This window comes from Myxine glutinosa (genome assembly GCF_964187855.1).
Source record: "Myxine glutinosa chromosome 6 unlocalized genomic scaffold, kmMyxGlut1.1 SUPER_6_unloc_1, whole genome shotgun sequence".
NCBI classification, from domain to species: Eukaryota; Metazoa; Chordata; class Myxini; order Myxiniformes; family Myxinidae; genus Myxine; species Myxine glutinosa.
Window position 1 is genome coordinate 352,455 of NW_027616353.1, and position 22,649 is coordinate 375,103.

The following is a 22,649-nucleotide window of genomic DNA, read 5'->3' on the forward strand; positions in this document are numbered from 1 at the left end:
AAAACACCTCACCACTAAGTAATTTAAAACACCTCACCACCACAAAATTGAAAACACCTCACAGCCATAAAACGCGCAATAAAAACACCTCACCACCAAGTAATTTAAAACACCTCACCACCACAAAATTGAAAACACCTCACAGCCATAAAACACGTAATAAAAACACCTCACAGTCATAAAACACGTAATAAAAACACATCACAGCCATAAAACACGCAATAAAAACACCTCACCACCACGAAATTAAAAACACCTCACAGCCATAAAACACGTAATAAAAACACCTCATAGCCACGAAATTAAAAACACCTCACCACCACAAAATTAAAACACATCACAGCCATAAAACACGTAATAAAAACACCGAACCACCACAAAATTAAAAACACCTCACAGCCATAAAACATGTAATAAAAACACCTCATAGCCACGAAATTAAAAACACCTCACAGCCACGAAATTAAAAACACCTCACAGCCATGAAATTAAAAACACCTCACATCCACGAAATTAAAAACACCTCACAGCCACGAAATTAAAAAGACCTCACCACCACGAAATTAAAAACACCTCACAGCCATAAAACACGTAATAAAAACACCTCACCACCACGAAATTAAAAACACCTCACCACCACAAAATTGAAAACACCTCACAGCGATAAAACACGTAATAAAAACACCTCACAGCCACAAAATTAAAAATACCTCACAGCCACGAAATTAAAAACACATCACAGCCACGAAATTAAAAACACCTCACCACCACAAAATTAAAACACATCACAGCCATAAAAACACGTAATAAAAACACCTCACCACCACGAAATTAAAAACACCTCACCACCACAAAATTGAAAACACCTCACAGCAACAAAACACGTCATAAAAACACCTCACAGCCACGAAATTAAAAACACCTCACAGCCACGAAATTAAAAACACCTCACAGCCATAAAACATGCAATAAAAACACTTCACCACCACGAAATTAAAAACACCTCACCACCACGAAATTAAAAACACCTCACAGCCATAAAACACGTAATAAAAACACCTCACCACCACGAAATTAAAAACACCTCACCACCACGAAATGAAAAACACCTCACAGCCAAAAAACACGTAATAAAAACACCTCACCACCACGAAATTAAAAACACCTCACCACCACAAAATTGAAAACACCTCACAGCGATAAAACACGGAATAAAAACACCTCACAGCCACGAAATTAAAAACACCTCACAGCCACGAAATTAAAAACACCTCACAGCCACGAAATTCAAAACACCTCACAGCCACGAAATTCAAAACACCTCACAGCCACGAAATTAAAAACACCTCACCACCACAAAATTAAAAACACATCACAGCCATAAAACACGTAATAAAAACACCTCAACACCATGAAATTAAAAACACCTCACCGCCACGAAATTAAAAACACCTCACAGCCACGAAATTAAAAACACCTCACAGCCACGAAATTAAAAACACCTCACAGCCACGAAATTAAAAACACCTCACAGCCACGAAATTAAAAACACCTCACCACCACAAAATTAAAAACACATCACAGCCATAAAACACGTAATAAAAACACCTCACCACCATGAAATTAAAAACACCTCACCGCCACGAAATTAAAAACACCTCACAGCCACGAAATTAAAAACACCTCACAGCCACGAAATTAAAAACACCTCACAGCCATAAAACACGCAATAAAAACACCTCACCACCAAGTAATTTAAAACACCTCACCACAACAAAATTGAAAACACCTCACAGCCATAAAACGCGCAATAAAAACACCTCACCACCAAGTAATTTAAAACACCTCACCACCACAAAATTGAAAACACCTCACAGCCATAAAACACGTAATAAAAACACCTCACAGTCATAAAACACGTAATAAAAACACATCACAGCCATAAAACACGCAATAAAAACACCTCACCACCACGAAATTAAAAACACCTCACAGGCATAAAACACGTAATAAAAACACCTCATAGCCACAAAATTAAAAACACCTCACCACCACAAAATTAAAACACATCACAGCCATAAAACACGTAATAAAAACACCTCACAGCCATAAAACACGTAATAAAAACACCTCATAGCCACGAAATTAAAAACACCTCACAGCCACGAAATTAAAAACACCTCACAACCACGAAATTAAAAACCCCTCACAGCCACGAAATTAAAAACACCTCACAGCCACGAAATTAAAAAGACCTCACCACCACGAAATTAAAAACACCTCACAGCCATAAAACACGTAATAAAAACACCTCACCACCACGAAATTAAAAACACCTCACCACCACAAAATTGAAAACACCTCACAGCGATAAAACACGTAATAAAAACACCTCACAGCCACAAAATTTAAAATACCTCACAGCCACGAAATTAAAAACACATCACAGCCACGAAATTAAAAACACCTCACCACCACAAAATTGAAAACACTCCACAGCCATAAAAAGAGGAATAAAAACACCTCACAGCCATAAAACATGTAATAAAAACACCTCACAGCCAAAAAACACGAAATAAAAACACTTCACCACCACAAAATTAAAAACACCTCACCACCAAGTAATTTTAGAAACCTCACAGCCATAAAACACGTAATAAAAACACTTCACCACCACAAAATTAAAAACACCTCACCACCACAAAATTGAAAACACCTGACAGCCATAAAACACGCAATAAAAACACCTCACGACCATGAAATTAAAAACACCTCGCCACCTCAAAATTGAAAACACCTCACAGCCATAAAACACACAATAAAAACACCTCATGACCACGAAATTAAAAATACCTCACCACCACAAAATTGAAAACACACAGCCATAAAACATGTAATAAAAACACCTCACAGCCACAAAATTAAAAACACCTCACATCCACGAAATTAAAAACACCTCACAGCCACGAAATTAAAAACACCTCACCACCACGAAATTAAAAACACCTCACCACCACGAAATTAAAAACACCTCACAGCCATAAAACACGTAATAAACACACCTCACCACCACAAAATTAAAAAGACCTCACCACCACGAAATTGAAAACACCTCACCACCACGAAATTATAAATACCTCACCACCACGAAATTAAAAACACCTCACAGCCACGAAATTAAAAACACCTCACATCCATGAAATTAAAAACACATCACAGCCACGAAATTAAAAACACCTCACCACCACGAAATTAAAAACACCTCACAGCCATAAAACACGTAATAAAAACACCTCACCACCACAAAATTGAAAACACCTCACCACCACGAAATTAAAAACACCTCACCACCACAAAATTAAAACACATCACAGCCATAAAACACGTAATAAAAACACCTCACCACCACGAAATTAAAAACACCTCACCACCACAAAATTGAAAACACCTCACAGCAACAAAACACGTCATAAAAACACCTCACAGCCACGAAATTAAAAACACCTCACAGCCACGAAATTAAAAACACCTCACAGCCATAAAACATGCAATAAAAACACTTCACCACCACGAAATTAAAAACACCTCACCACCACGAAATTAAAAACACCTCACAGCCATAAAACACGTAATAAAAACACCTCACCACCACTAAATTAAAAACACCTCACCACCACAAAATTGAAAACACCTCACAGCCATAAAACACGTAATAAAAACACCTCATAGCCACGAAATTAAAAACACCTCACAGCCATAAAACATGTAATAAAAACACTTCACCACCACGAAATTAAAAACACCTCACCACCAAGTAATTTAAAACACCTCACAGGCATAAATCGAGTAATAAAAACACCTCACCACCACGAAATAAAAACACCTCACCACCACGAAATTAAAAACACCTCACAGCCATAAAACATGTAATAAAAACACCTCACAGCCACGAAATGAAAAACACCTCACAGCCACGAAATAAAAAACACCTCACAGCCACGAAATGAAAAACACCTCACAGCCACAAAATAAAAAACACATCACCACCACAAAATTTAAAACACCTCACAATCATAAAACACATAATAAAAACACCTCACCACCACGAAATTAAAAACACCTCACCACCACAAAATTTAAAACACCTCACCACCACAAAATTTAAAACACCTCACAGCCATAAAAACACCTCACCACCACGAAATTAAAAACAACTCACCACCACAAAATTTAAAACACCTCAGCCATAAAACACATAATAAAAACACCTCACCACAACGAAATTAAAAACACCTCACCACCACAAAATTAAAAACACCTCACAGCTATAAAACACATAATAAAAACACCTCACCACCAAGTCTTTTAAAACACCTCACAGCCATAAAACACGTAATAAAAACACCTCACAGCCATAAAACACGTTATAAATACACATCACAGCCATAAAACACGCAATAAAAACACCTCACCACCACGAAATTAAAAACACCTCACAGCCATAAAACACGTAATAAAAACACCTCATAGCCACGAAATTAAAAACACCTCACAGCCACGAAATTAAAAACACCTCACAGCCACGAAATTAAAAACACCTCACATCCACGAAATTAAAAACACCTCACAGCCACGAAATTAAAAACACCTCACCACCACGAAATTAAAAACACCTCACAGCCATAAAACATGTAATAAAAACACCGCACAGCCACGAAATTAAAAAGAGCTCACCACCACGAAATTAAAAACACCTCACAGACATAAAACACGTATTAAAAACACCTCACCACCACGAAATTAAAAACACCTCACCACCACAAAATTGAAAACACCTCACAGCGATAAAACACATAATAAAAACACCTCACAGCCACAAAATTAAAAATACCTCACAGCCACGAAATTAAAAACACATCACAGCCACGAAATTAAAAACCTCACCACCACGAAATAAAAAACACCTCACAGCCATAAAACACGTAATAAAAACACCTCATAGCCACGAAATTAAAAACACCTCACAGCCACGAAATTAAAAACACCTCACAGCCATGAAATTAAAAACACCTCACATCCACGAAATTAAAAACACCTCACAGCCACGAAATTAAAAACACCTCACAGCCATAAAACACGTAATAAAAACACCTCACCACCACGAAATTAAAAACACCTCACCACCACAAAATTGAAAACACCTCACAGCGATAAAACACGTAATAAAAACACCTCACAGCCACAAAATTAAAAATACCTCACAGCCACGAAATTAAAAACACATCACAGCCACGAAATTAAAAACACCTCACCACCACAAAATTAAAACACATCACAGCCATAAAACACGTAATAAAAACACCTCACCACCACGAAATTAAAAACACCTCACCACCACAAAATTGAAAACACCTCACAGCAACAAAACACGTCATAAAAACACCTCACAGCCACGAAATTAAAAACACCTCACAGCCACGAAATTAAAAACACCTCACAGCCATAAAACATGCAATAAAAACACTTCACCACCACGAAATTAAAAACACCTCACCACCACGAAATTAAAAACACCTCACAGCCATAAAACACGTAATAAAAACACCTCACCACCACGAAATTAAAAACACCTCACCACCACGAAATGAAAAACACCTCACAGCCAAAAAACACGTAATAAAAACACCTCACCACCACGAAATTAAAAACACCTCACCACCACAAAATTGAAAACACCTCACAGCGATAAAACACGGAATAAAAACACCTCACAGCCACGAAATTAAAAACACCTCACAGCCACGAAATTAAAAACACCTCACAGCCACGAAATTAAAAACACCTCACCACCACAAAATTAAAAACACATCACAGCCATAAAACACGTAATAAAAACACCTCAACACCATGAAATTAAAAACACCTCACCGCCACGAAATTAAAAACACCTCACAGCCACGAAATTAAAAACACCTCACAGCCACGAAATTAAAAACACCTCACAGCCTCGAAATTAAAAACACCTCACAGCCACGAAATTAAAAACACCTCACCACCACAAAATTAAAAACACATCACAGCCATAAAACACGTAATAAAAACACCTCACCACCATGAAATTAAAAACACCTCACCGCCACGAAATTAAAAACACCTCACAGCCACGAAATTAAAAACACCTCACAGCCACGAAATTAAAAACACCTCACAGCCATAAAACACGCAATAAAAACACCTCACCACCAAGTAATTTAAAACACCTCACCACAACAAAATTGAAAACACCTCACAGCCATAAAACGCGCAATAAAAACACCTCACCACCAAGTAATTTAAAACACCTCACCACCACAAAATTGAAAACACCTCACAGCCATAAAACACGTAATAAAAACACCTCAGTCATAAAACACGTAATAAAAACACATCACAGCCATAAAACACGCAATAAAAACACCTCACCACCACGAAATTAAAAACACCTCACAGGCATAAAACACGTAATAAAAACACCTCATAGCCACAAAATTAAAAACACCTCACCACCACAAAATTAAAACACATCACAGCCATAAAACACGTAATAAAAACACCTCACCACCAAGTCTTTTAAAACACCTCACAGCCATAAAACACGTAATAAAAACACCTCACAGCCATAAAACACGTTATAAAAACACATCACAGCCATAAAACACGCAATAAAAACACCTCACCACCAAGTCTTTTAAAACACCTCACAGCCATAAAACACGTAATAAAAACACCTCACAGCCATAAAACACGTTATAAAAACACATCACAGCCATAAAACACGCAATAAAAACACCTCACCACCACGAAATTAAAAACACCTCACAGCCATAAAACACGTAATAAAAACACCTCATAGCCACGAAATTAAAAACACCTCACAGCCACGAAATTAAAAACACCTCAGCCACGAAATTAAAAACACCTCACAGCCACGAAATTAAAAACACCTCACATCCACGAAATTAAAAACACCTCACAGCCACGAAATTAAAAACACCTCACCACCACGAAATTAAAAACACCTCACAGCCATAAAACATGTAATAAAAACACCGCACAGCCACGAAATTAAAAAGAGCTCACCACCACGAAATTAAAAACACCTCACAGACATAAAACACGTATTAAAAACACCTCACCACCACGAAATTAAAAACACCTCACCACCACAAAATTGAAAACACCTCACAGCGATAAAACACATAATAAAAACACCTCACAGCCACAAAATTAAAAATACCTCACAGCCACGAAATTAAAAACACATCACAGCCACGAAATTAAAAACCTCACCACCACGAAATAAAAAACACCTCACAGCCATAAAACACGTAATAAAAACACCTCATAGCCACGAAATTAAAAACACCTCACAGCCACGAAATTAAAAACACCTCACAGCCATGAAATTAAAAACACCTCACATCCACGAAATTAAAAACACCTCACAGCCACGAAATTAAAAACACCTCACAGCCATAAAACACGTAATAAAAACACCTCACCACCACGAAATTAAAAACACCTCACCACCACAAAATTGAAAACACCTCACAGCGATAAAACACGTAATAAAAACACCTCACAGCCACAAAATTAAAAACACCTCACCACCACAAAATTAAAACACATCACAGCCATAAAACACGTAATAAAAACACCTCACCACCAAGTCTTTTAAAACACCTCACAGCCATAAAACACGTAATAAAAACACCTCACAGCCATAAAACACGTTATAAAAACACATCACAGCCATAAAACACGCAATAAAAACACCTCACCACCAAGTCTTTTAAAACACCTCACAGCCATAAAACACGTAATAAAAACACCTCACAGCCATAAAACACGTTATAAAAACACATCACAGCCATAAAACACGCAATAAAAACACCTCACCACCACGAAATTAAAAACACCTCACAGCCATAAAACACGTAATAAAAACACCTCATAGCCACGAAATTAAAAACACCTCACAGCCACGAAATTAAAAACACCTCAGCCACGAAATTAAAAACACCTCACAGCCACGAAATTAAAAACACCTCACATCCACGAAATTAAAAACACCTCACAGCCACGAAATTAAAAACACCTCACCACCACGAAATTAAAAACACCTCACAGCCATAAAACATGTAATAAAAACACCGCACAGCCACGAAATTAAAAAGAGCTCACCACCACGAAATTAAAAACACCTCACAGACATAAAACACGTATTAAAAACACCTCACCACCACGAAATTAAAAACACCTCACCACCACAAAATTGAAAACACCTCACAGCGATAAAACACATAATAAAAACACCTCACAGCCACAAAATTAAAAATACCTCACAGCCACGAAATTAAAAACACATCACAGCCACGAAATTAAAAACCTCACCACCACGAAATAAAAAACACCTCACAGCCATAAAACACGTAATAAAAACACCTCATAGCCACGAAATTAAAAACACCTCACAGCCACGAAATTAAAAACACCTCACAGCCATGAAATTAAAAACACCTCACATCCACGAAATTAAAAACACCTCACAGCCACGAAATTAAAAACACCTCACAGCCATAAAACACGTAATAAAAACACCTCACCACCACGAAATTAAAAACACCTCACCACCACAAAATTGAAAACACCTCACAGCGATAAAACACGTAATAAAAACACCTCACAGCCACAAAATTAAAAATACCTCACAGCCACGAAATTAAAAACACATCACAGCCACGAAATTAAAAACACCTCACCACCACAAAATTAAAACACATCACAGCCATAAAACACGTAATAAAAACACCTCACCACCACGAAATTAAAAACACCTCACCACCACAAAATTGAAAACACCTCACAGCAACAAAACACGTCATAAAAACACCTCACAGCCACGAAATTAAAAACACCTCACAGCCACGAAATTAAAAACACCTCACAGCCATAAAACATGCAATAAAAACACTTCACCACCACGAAATTAAAAACACCTCACCACCACGAAATTAAAAACACCTCACAGCCATAAAACACGTAATAAAAACACCTCACCACCACGAAATTAAAAACACCTCACCACCACGAAATGAAAAACACCTCACAGCCAAAAAACACGTAATAAAAACACCTCACCACCACGAAATTAAAAACACCTCACCACCACAAAATTGAAAACACCTCACAGCGATAAAACACGGAATAAAAACACCTCACAGCCACGAAATTAAAAACACCTCACAGCCACGAAATTAAAAACACCTCACAGCCACGAAATTAAAAACACCTCACCACCACAAAATTAAAAACACATCACAGCCATAAAACACGTAATAAAAACACCTCAACACCATGAAATTAAAAACACCTCACCGCCACGAAATTAAAAACACCTCACAGCCACGAAATTAAAAACACCTCACAGCCACGAAATTAAAAACACCTCACAGCCTCGAAATTAAAAACACCTCACAGCCACGAAATTAAAAACACCTCACCACCACAAAATTAAAAACACATCACAGCCATAAAACACGTAATAAAAACACCTCACCACCATGAAATTAAAAACACCTCACCGCCACGAAATTAAAAACACCTCACAGCCACGAAATTAAAAACACCTCACAGCCACGAAATTAAAAACACCTCACAGCCATAAAACACGCAATAAAAACACCTCACCACCAAGTAATTTAAAACACCTCACCACAACAAAATTGAAAACACCTCACAGCCATAAAACGCGCAATAAAAACACCTCACCACCAAGTAATTTAAAACACCTCACCACCACAAAATTGAAAACACCTCACAGCCATAAAACACGTAATAAAAACACCTCAGTCATAAAACACGTAATAAAAACACATCACAGCCATAAAACACGCAATAAAAACACCTCACCACCACGAAATTAAAAACACCTCACAGGCATAAAACACGTAATAAAAACACCTCATAGCCACAAAATTAAAAACACCTCACCACCACAAAATTAAAACACATCACAGCCATAAAACACGTAATAAAAACACCTCACCACCACGAAATTAAAAACACCTCACAGCCATAAAACACGTAATAAAAACACCTCATAGCCACGAAATTAAAAACACCTCACAGCCACGAAATTAAAAACACCTCACAGCCACGAAATTAAAAACCCCTCACAGCCACGAAATTAAAAACACCTCACAGCCACGAAATTAAAAAGACCTCACCACCACGAAATTAAAAACACCTCACAGCCATAAAACACGTAATAAAAACACCTCACCACCACGAAATTAAAAACACCTCACCACCACAAAATTGAAAACACCTCACAGCGATAAAACACGTAATAAAAACACCTCACAGCCACAAAATTAAAAATACCTCACAGCCACGAAATTAAAAACACATCACAGCCACGAAATTAAAAACACCTCACCACCACAAAATTAAAACACATCACAGCCATAAAACACGTAATAAAAACACCTCACCACCACGAAATTAAAAACACCTCACCACCACAAAATTGAAAACACCTCACAGCAACAAAACACGTCATAAAAACACCTCACAGCCACGAAATTAAAAACACCTCACAGCCACGAAATTAAAAACACCTCACAGCCATAAAACATGCAATAAAAACACTTCACCACCACGAAATTAAAAACATCTCACCACCACGAAATTAAAAACACCTCACAGCCATAAAACACGTAATAAAAACACCTCACCACCACTAAATTAAAAACACCTCACCACCACAAAATTGAAAACACCTCACAGTGACAAAACACATAATAAAAACACCTCACAGCCATGAAATTAAAAACACCTCACAGCCACGAAATTAAAAACACCTCACAGCCATAAAACATGTAATAAAAACACTTCACCAGCACGAAATTAAAAACACCTCACCACCAAGTAATTTAAAACACCTCACAGCCATAAATCGAGGAATAAAAACACCTCACCACCACGAAATTAAAAACACCTCAAAGCCATAAAACATGTTATAAAAACACCTCACAGCCACGAAATTAAAAACACCTCACAGCCACGAAATTAAAAACACCTCACAGCCACGAAATTAAAAACACCTCACAGCCACGAAATGAAAAACACCTCACAGCCACGAAATAAAAAACACCTCACAGCCACGAAATGAAAAACACCTCACAGCCACGAAATTAAAAACACCTCAGCCACGAAATTAAAAACACCTCACAGCCACGAAATGAAAAACACCTCACAGCCACGAAATAAAAAACACATCACCACCACAAAATTTAAAACACCTCACAATCATAAAACACATAATAAAAACACCTCACCACCACGAAATTAAAAACACCTCACCACCACAAAATTTAAAACACCTCACAATCATAAAACACATAATAAAAACACCTCACCACCACGAAATTAAAAACACCTCACCACCACAAAATTTAAAACACCTCACAGCCATAAAGAGGAATAAAAACACCTCACCACCACGAAATTAAAAACAACTCACCACCACAAAATTTAAAACACCTCAGCCTTAAAACACGTAATAAAAACACATCACCACAACGAAATTAAAAACACCTCACCACCACAAAATTAAAAACACCTCACAGCTATAAAACACGTAATAAAAACACCTCACCACCAAGTTATTTAAAACACCTCACAGCTATAAAACACGCAATAAAAACACCTCACCACCAAGTAATTTAAAACACCTCCCAGCCATAAAATATGCAAAAAAAACACCTCACCACCAAGTAATTTAAAACACCTCACCACCACAAAATTGAAAACACTCCACAGCCATAAAAAGAGGAATAAAAACACCTCACAGCCATAAAACATGTAATAAAAACACCTCGCAGCCAAAAAACACGAAATAAAAACACTTCACCACCACAAAATTAAAAACACCTCACCACCAAGTAATTTTAAAAACCTCACAGCCATAAAACACGTAATAAAAACACTTCACCACCACAAAATTAAAAACACCTCACCACCACAAAATTGAAAACACCTGACAGCCATAAAACACGCAATAAAAACACCTCACGACCATGAAATTAAAAACACCTCGCCACCTCAAAATTGAAAACACCTCACAGCCATAAAACACACAATAAAAACACCTCATGACCACGAAATTAAAAATACCTCACCACCACAAAATTGAAAACACACAGCCATAAAACATGTAATAAAAACACCTCACAGCCACGAAATTAAAAACACCTCACATCCACGAAATTAAAAACACCTCACAGCCACGAAATTAAAAACACCTCACCACCACGAAATTAAAAACACCTCACCACCACGAAATTAAAAACACCTCACAGCCATAAAACACGTAATAAACACACCTCACCACCACAAAATTAAAAAGACCTCACCACCACGAAATTATAAACACCTCACCACCACGAAATTAAAAACACCTCACAGCCACGAAATTAAAAACACCTCACAGCCACGAAATTAAAAACACCTCACATCCATGAAATTAAAAACACCTCACAGCCACGAAATTAAAAACACCTCACCACCACGAAATTAAAAACACCTCACAGCCATAAAACACGTAATAAAAACACCTCACCACCACAAAATTGAAAACACCTCACAGCGATAAAACACGTAATAAAAACACCTCACAGCCACAAAATTAAAATACCTCACAGCCACGAAATTAAAAACACATCACAGCCACGAAATTAAAAACACCTCACCACCACAAAATTAAAACACATCACAGCCATAAAACACGTAATAAAAACACCTCACAGCCACAAAATTAAAATACCTCACAGCCACGAAATTAAAAACACATCACAGCCACGAAATTAAAAACACCTCACCACCACATAATTAAAACACATCACAGCCATAAAACACGTAATAAAAACACCTCACAGCCACAAAATTAAAATACCTCACAGCCACGAAATTAAAAACACATCACAGCCACGAAATTAAAAACACCTCACCACCACAAAATTAAAACACATCACAAAAACACGTAATAAAAACACCTCACCACCACGAAATTAAAAACACCTCACCACCACAAAATTGAAAACACCTCACAGCAACAAAACACGTCATAAAAACACCACAGCCACGAAATTAAAAACACCTCACAGCCACGAAATTAAAAACACCTCACAGCCATAAAACATGCAATAAAAACACTTCACCACCACGAAATTAAAAACACCTCACCACCACGAAATTAAAAACACCTCACAGCCATAAAACACGTAATAAAAACACCTCACCACCACTAAATTAAAAACACCTCACCACCACAAAATTGAAAACACCTCACAGCCATAAAACACGTAATAAAAACACCTCATAGCCACGAAATTAAAAACACCTCACAGCCATAAAACATGTAATAAAAACACTTCACCACCACGAAATTAAAAACACCTCACCACCAAGTAATTTAAAACACCTCACAGGCATAAATCGAGTAATAAAAACACCTCACCACCACGAAATTAAAAACACCTCACAGCCATAAAACATGTAATAAAAACACCTCACAGCCACGAAATGAAAAACACCTCACAGCCACGAAATAAAAAACACCTCACAGCCACGAAATGAAAAACACCTCACAGCCACAAAATAAAAAACACATCACCACCACAAAATTTAAAACACCTCACAATCATAAAACACATAATAAAAACACCTCACCACCACGAAATTAAAAACACCTCACCACCACAAAATTTAAAACACCTCACAGCCATAAAAACACCTCACCACCACGAAATTAAAAACAACTCACCACCACAAAATTTAAAACACCTCAGCCATAAAACACATAATAAAAACACCTCACCACAACGAAATTAAAAACACCTCACCACCACAAAATTAAAAACACCTCACAGCTATAAAACACGTAATAAAAACACCTCACCACCAAGTCTTTTAAAACACCTCACAGCCATAAAACACGTAATAAAAACACCTCACAGCCATAAAACACGTAATAAAAACACCTCACAGCCATAAAACACGTTATAAAAACACATCACAGCCATAAAACACGCAATAAAAACACCTCACCACCACGAAATTAAAAACACCTCACAGCCATAAAACACGTAATAAAAACACCTCATAGCCACGAAATTAAAAACACCTCACAGCCACAAAATTAAAAACACCTCACATCCACGAAATTAAAAACACCTCACAGCCACGAAATTAAAAACACCTCACCACCACGAAATTAAAAACACCTCACCACCACGAAATTAAAAACACCTCACAGCCATAAAACACGTAATAAACACACCTCACCACCACAAAATTAAAAAGACCTCACCACCACGAAATTGAAAACACCTCACCACCACGAAATTATAAATACCTCACCACCACGAAATTAAAAACACCTCACAGCCACGAAATTAAAAACCTCACAGCCACGAAATTAAAAACACCTCACATCCATGAAATTAAAAACACATCACAGCCACGAAATTAAAAACACCTCACCACCACGAAATTAAAAACACCTCACAGCCATAAAACACGTAATAAAAACACCTCACCACCACGAAATTAAAAACACCTCACCACCACGAAATTAAAAACACCTCACAGCCATAAAACACGTAATAAACACACCTCACCACCACAAAATTAAAAAGACCTCACCACCACGAAATTGAAAACACCTCACCACCACGAAATTATAAATACCTCACCACCACAAAATTGAAAACACCTCACAGCCACGAAATTAAAAACACATCACAGCCACGAAATTAAAAACACCTCACCACCACAAAATTAAAACACATCACAGCCATAAAACACGTAATAAAAACACCTCACCACCACGAAATTAAAAACACCTCACCACCACAAAATTGAAAACACCTCACAGCAACAAAACACGTCATAAAAACACCTCACAGCCACGAAATTAAAAACACCTCACAGCCACGAAATTAAAAACACCTCACAGCCATAAAACATGCAATAAAAACACTTCACCACCACGAAATTAAAAACACCTCACCACCACGAAATTAAAAACACCTCACAGCCATAAAACACGTAATAAAAACACCTCACCACCACTAAATTAAAAACACCTCACCACCACAAAATTGAAAACACCTCACAGCCATAAAACACGTAATAAAAACACCTCATAGCCACAAAATTAAAAACACCTCACAGCCATAAAACATGTAATAAAAACACTTCACCACCACGAAATTAAAAACACCTCACCACCAAGTAATTTAAAACACCTCACAGGCATAAATCGAGTAATAAAAACACCTCACCACCACGAAATAAAAACACCTCACCACCACGAAATTAAAAACACCTCACAGCCATAAAACATGTAATAAAAACACCTCACAGCCACGAAATGAAAAACACCTCACAGCCACGAAATAAAAAACACCTCACAGCCACGAAATGAAAAACACCTCACAGCCACAAAATAAAAAACACATCACCACCACAAAATTTAAAACACCTCACAATCATAAAACACATAATAAAAACACCTCACCACCACGAAATTAAAAACACCTCACCACCACAAAATTTAAAACACCTCACCACCACAAAATTTAAAACACCTCACAGCCATAAAAACACCTCACCACCACGAAATTAAAAACAACTCACCACCACAAAATTTAAAACACCTCAGCCATAAAACACATAATAAAAACACCTCACCACAACGAAATTAAAAACACCTCACCACCACAAAATTAAAAACACCTCACAGCTATAAAACACATAATAAAAACACCTCACCACCAAGTCTTTTAAAACACCTCACAGCCATAAAACACGTAATAAAAACACCTCACAGCCATAAAACACGTTATAAAAACACATCACAGCCATAAAACACGCAATAAAAACACCTCACCACCACGAAATTAAAAACACCTCACAGCCATAAAACACGTAATAAAAACACCTCATAGCCACGAAATTAAAAACACCTCACAGCCACGAAATTAAAAACACCTCAGCCACGAAATTAAAAACACCTCACAGCCACGAAATTAAAAACACCTCACATCCACGAAATTAAAAACACCTCACAGCCACGAAATTAAAAACACCTCACCACCACGAAATTAAAAACACCTCACAGCCATAAAACATGTAATAAAAACACCGCACAGCCACGAAATTAAAAAGAGCTCACCACCACGAAATTAAAAACACCTCACAGACATAAAACACGTATTAAAAACACCTCACCACCACGAAATTAAAAACACCTCACCACCACAAAATTGAAAACACCTCACAGCGATAAAACACATAATAAAAACACCTCACAGCCACAAAATTAAAAATACCTCACAGCCACGAAATTAAAAACACATCACAGCCACGAAATTAAAAACCTCACCACCACGAAATAAAAAACACCTCACAGCCATAAAACACGTAATAAAAACACCTCATAGCCACGAAATTAAAAACACCTCACAGCCACGAAATTAAAAACACCTCACAGCCATGAAATTAAAAACACCTCACATCCACGAAATTAAAAACACCTCACAGCCACGAAATTAAAAACACCTCACAGCCATAAAACACGTAATAAAAACACCTCACCACCACGAAATTAAAAACACCTCACCACCACAAAATTGAAAACACCTCACAGCGATAAAACACGTAATAAAAACACCTCACAGCCACAAAATTAAAAATACCTCACAGCCACGAAATTAAAAACACATCACAGCCACGAAATTAAAAACACCTCACCACCACAAAATTAAAACACATCACAGCCATAAAACACGTAATAAAAACACCTCACCACCACGAAATTAAAAACACCTCACCACCACAAAATTGAAAACACCTCACAGCAACAAAACACGTCATAAAAACACCTCACAGCCACGAAATTAAAAACACCTCACAGCCACGAAATTAAAAACACCTCACAGCCATAAAACATGCAATAAAAACACTTCACCACCACGAAATTAAAAACACCTCACCACCACGAAATTAAAAACACCTCACAGCCATAAAACACGTAATAAAAACACCTCACCACCACGAAATTAAAAACACCTCACCACCACGAAATGAAAAACACCTCACAGCCAAAAAACACGTAATAAAAACACCTCACCACCACGAAATTAAAAACACCTCACCACCACAAAATTGAAAACACCTCACAGCGATAAAACACGGAATAAAAACACCTCACAGCCACGAAATTAAAAACACCTCACAGCCACGAAATTAAAAACACCTCACAGCCACGAAATTAAAAACACCTCACCACCACAAAATTAAAAACACATCACAGCCATAAAACACGTAATAAAAACACCTCAACACCATGAAATTAAAAACACCTCACCGCCACGAACTTAAAAACACCTCACAGCCACGAAATTAAAAACACCTCACAGCCACGAAATTAAAAACACCTCACAGCCTCGAAATTAAAAACACCTCACAGCCACGAAATTAAAAACACCTCACCACCACAAAATTAAAAACACATCACAGCCATAAAACACGTAATAAAAACACCTCACCACCATGAAATTAAAAACACCTCACCGCCACGAAATTAAAAACACCTCACAGCCACGAAATTAAAAACACCTCACAGCCACGAAATTAAAAACACCTCACAGCCATAAAACACGCAATAAAAACACCTCACCACCAAGTAATTTAAAACACCTCACCACAACAAAATTGAAAACACCTCACAGCCATAAAACGCGCAATAAAAACACCTCACCACCAAGTAATTTAAAACACCTCACCACCACAAAATTGAAAACACCTCACAGCCATAAAACACGTAATAAAAACACCTCAGTCATAAAACACGTAATAAAAACACATCACAGCCATAAAACACGCAATAAAAACACCTCACCACCACGAAATTAAAAACACCTCACAGGCATAAAACACGTAATAAAAACACCTCATAGCCACAAAATTAAAAACACCTCACCACCACAAAATTAAAACACATCACAGCCATAAAACACGTAATAAAAACACCTCACCACCACGAAATTAAAAACACCTCACAGCCATAAAACACGTAATAAAAACACCTCATAGCCACGAAATTAAAAACACCTCACAGCCACGAAATTAAAAACACCTCACAGCCACGAAATTAAAAACCCCTCACAGCCACGAAATTAAAAACACCTCACAGCCACGAAATTAAAAAGACCTCACCACCACGAAATTAAAAACACCTCACAGCCATAAAACACGTAATAAAAACACCTCACCACCACGAAATTAAAAACACCTCACCACCACAAAATTGAAAACACCTCACAGCGATAAAACACGTAATAAAAACACCTCACAGCCACAAAATTAAAAATACCTCACAGCCACGAAATTAAAAACACATCACAGCCACGAAATTAAAAACACCTCACCACCACAAAATTAAAACACATCACAGCCATAAAACACGTAATAAAAACACCTCACCACCACGAAATTAAAAACACCTCACCACCACAAAATTGAAAACACCTCACAGCAACAAAACACGTCATAAAAACACCTCACAGCCACGAAATTAAAAACACCTCACAGCCACGAAATTAAAAACACCTCACAGCCATAAAACATGCAATAAAAACACTTCACCACCACGAAATTAAAAACATCTCACCACCACGAAATTAAAAACACCTCACAGCCATAAAACACGTAATAAAAACACCTCACCACCACTAAATTAAAAACACCTCACCACCACAAAATTGAAAACACCTCACAGTGACAAAACACATAATAAAAACACCTCACAGCCATGAAATTAAAAACACCTCACAGCCACGAAATTAAAAACACCTCACAGCCATAAAACATGTAATAAAAACACTTCACCAGCACGAAATTAAAAACACCTCACCACCAAGTAATTTAAAACACCTCACAGCCATAAATCGAGGAATAAAAACACCTCACCACCACGAAATTAAAAACACCTCAAAGCCATAAAACATGTTCTAAAAACACCTCACAGCCACGAAATTAAAAACACCTCACAGCCACGAAATTAAAAACACCTCACAGCCACGAAATTAAAAACACCTCACAGCCACGAAATGAAAAACACCTCACAGCCACGAAATAAAAAACACCTCACAGCCACGAAATGAAAAACACCTCACAGCCACTAAATTAAAAACACCTCAGCCACGAAATTAAAAACACCTCACAGCCACGAAATGAAAAACACCTCACAGCCACGAAATAAAAAACACATCACCACCACAAAATTTAAAACACCTCACAATCATAAAACACGTAATAAAAACACCTCACCACCACGAAATTAAAAACACCTCACCACCACAAAATTTAAAACACCTCACAATCATAAAACACATAATAAAAACACCTCACCACCACGAAATTAAAAACACCTCACCACCACAAAATTTAAAACACCTCACAGCCATAAAGAGGAATAAAAACACCTCACCACCACGAAATTAAAAACAACTCACCACCACAAAATTTAAAACACCTCAGCCTTAAAACACGTAATAAAAACACCTCACCACAACGAAATTAAAAACACCTCACCACCACAAAATTAAAAACACCTCACAGCTATAAAACACGTAATAAAAACACCTCACCACCAAGTTATTTAAAACACCTCACAGCTATAAAACACGCAATAAAAACACCTCACCACCAAGTAATTTAAAACACCTCCCAGCCATAAAATATGCAAAAAAAACACCTCACCACCAAGTAATTTAAAACACCTCACCACCACAAAATTGAAAACACTCCACAGCCATAAAAAGAGGAATAAAAACACCTCACAGCCATAAAACATGTAATAAAAACACCTCGCAGCCAAAAAACACGAAATAAAAACACTTCACCACCACAAAATTAAAAACACCTCACCACCAAGTAATTTTAAAAACCTCACAGCCATAAAACACGTAATAAAAACACTTCACCACCACAAAATTAAAAACACCTCACCACCACAAAATTGAAAACACCTGACAGCCATAAAACACGCAATAAAAACACCTCACGACCATGAAATTAAAAACACCTCGCCACCTCAAAATTGAAAACACCTCACAGCCATAAAACACACAATAAAAACACCTCATGACCACGAAATTAAAAATACCTCACCACCACAAAATTGAAAACACACAGCCATAAAACATGTAATAAAAACACCTCACAGCCACGAAATTAAAAACACCTCACATCCACGAAATTAAAAACACCTCACAGCCACGAAATTAAAAACACCTCACCACCACGAAATTAAAAACACCTCACCACCACGAAATTAAAAACACCTCACAGCCATAAAACACGTAATAAACACACCTCACCACCACAAAATTAAAAAGACCTCACCACCACGAAATTATAAACACCTCACCACCACGAAATTAAAAACACCTCACAGCCACGAAATTAAAAACACCTCACAGCCACGAAATTAAAAACACCTCACATCCATGAAATTAAAAACACCTCACAGCCACGAAATTAAAAACACCTCACCACCACGAAATTAAAAACACCTCACAGCCATAAAACACGTAATAAAAACACCTCACCACCACAAAATTGAAAACACCTCACAGCGATAAAACACGTAATAAAAACACCTCACAGCCACAAAATTAAAATACCTCACAGCCACGAAATTAAAAACACATCACAGCCACGAAATTAAAAACACCTCACCACCACAAAATTAAAACACATCACAGCCATAAAACACGTAATAAAAACACCTCACAGCCACAAAATTAAAATACCTCACAGCCACGAAATTAAAAACACATCACAGCCACGAAATTAAAAACACCTCACCACCACATAATTAAAACACATCACAGCCATAAAACACGTAATAAAAACACCTCACAGCCACAAAATTAAAATACCTCACAGCCACGAAATTAAAAACACATCACAGCCACGAAATTAAAAACACCTCACCACCACAAAATTAAAACACATCACAAAAACACGTAATAAAAACACCTCACCACCACGAAATTAAAAACACCTCACCACCACAAAATTGAAAACACCTCACAGCAACAAAACACGTCATAAAAACACCACAGCCACGAAATTAAAAACACCTCACAGCCACGAAATTAAAAACACCTCACAGCCATAAAACATGCAATAAAAACACTTCACCACCACGAAATTAAAAACACCTCACCACCACGAAATTAAAAACACCTCACAGCCATAAAACACGTAATAAAAACACCTCACCACCACTAAATTAAAAACACCTCACCACCACAAAATTGAAAACACCTCACAGCCATAAAACACGTAATAAAAACACCTCATAGCCACGAAATTAAAAACACCTCACAGCCATAAAACATGTAATAAAAACACTTCACCACCACGAAATTAAAAACACCTCACCACCAAGTAATTTAAAACACCTCACAGGCATAAATCGAGTAATAAAAACACCTCACCACCACGAAATTAAAAACACCTCACAGCCATAAAACATGTAATAAAAACACCTCACAGCCACGAAATGAAAAACACCTCAAAGCCACGAAATAAAAAACACCTCACAGCCACGAAATGAAAAACACCTCACAGCCACAAAATAAAAAACACATCACCACCACAAAATTTAAAACACCTCACAATCATAAAACACATAATAAAAACACCTCACCACCACGAAATTAAAAACACCTCACCACCACAAAATTTAAAACACCTCACAGCCATAAAAACACCTCACCACCACGAAATTAAAAACAACTCACCACCACAAAATTTAAAACACCTCAGCCATAAAACACATAATAAAAACACCTCACCACAACGAAATTAAAAACACCTCACCACCACAAAATTAAAAACACCTCACAGCTATAAAACACGTAATAAAAACACCTCACCACCAAGTCTTTTAAAACACCTCACAGCCATAAAACACGTAATAAAAACACCTCACAGCCATAAAACACGTAATAAAAACACCTCACAGCCATAAAACACGTTATAAAAACACATCACAGCCATAAAACACGCAATAAAAACACCTCACCACCACGAAATTAAAAACACCTCACAGCCATAAAACACGTAATAAAAACACCTCATAGCCACGAAATTAAAAACACCTCACAGCCACGAAATTAAAAACACCTCACAGCCACGAAATTAAAAACACCTCACAGCCACGAAATTAAAAACACCTCACATCCACGATATTAAAAACACCTCACAGCCACGAAATTAAAAACACCTCACCACCACGAAATTAAAAACACCTCACAGCCATAAAACATGTAATAAAAACACCGCACAGCCACGAAATTAAAAAGAGCTCACCACCACGAAATTAAAAACACCTCACAGACATAAAACACGTATTAAAAACACCTCACCACCACGAAATTAAAAATACCTCACCACCACAAAATTGAAAACACCTCACAGCGATAAAACACGTAATAAAAACACCTCACAGCCACAAAATTAAA

At 37.1% G+C, this 22,649-nt stretch overlaps 2 long non-coding RNA genes across 2 annotated transcripts; both read right to left on the bottom strand.

Moving 5' to 3' along the window:
- Positions 1-11,105: 11,105 nt before the first annotated feature.
- Positions 11,106-14,263, bottom strand: LOC144888908 (uncharacterized). The gene is made up of 3 exons (XR_013621465.1): positions 14,054-14,263; positions 13,663-14,022; positions 11,106-11,172 (listed from the first exon to the last, which is right to left on the bottom strand). It is a non-coding gene; the product is annotated as an uncharacterized LOC144888908 (long non-coding RNA).
- Positions 14,264-19,164: 4,901 nt separating this feature from the next.
- LOC144888907 (uncharacterized) lies at positions 19,165-22,365 on the bottom strand. The gene is made up of 3 exons (XR_013621464.1): positions 22,113-22,365; positions 21,722-22,081; positions 19,165-19,231 (listed from the first exon to the last, which is right to left on the bottom strand). It is a non-coding gene; the product is annotated as an uncharacterized LOC144888907 (long non-coding RNA).
- Positions 22,366-22,649: the final 284 nt, after the last annotated feature.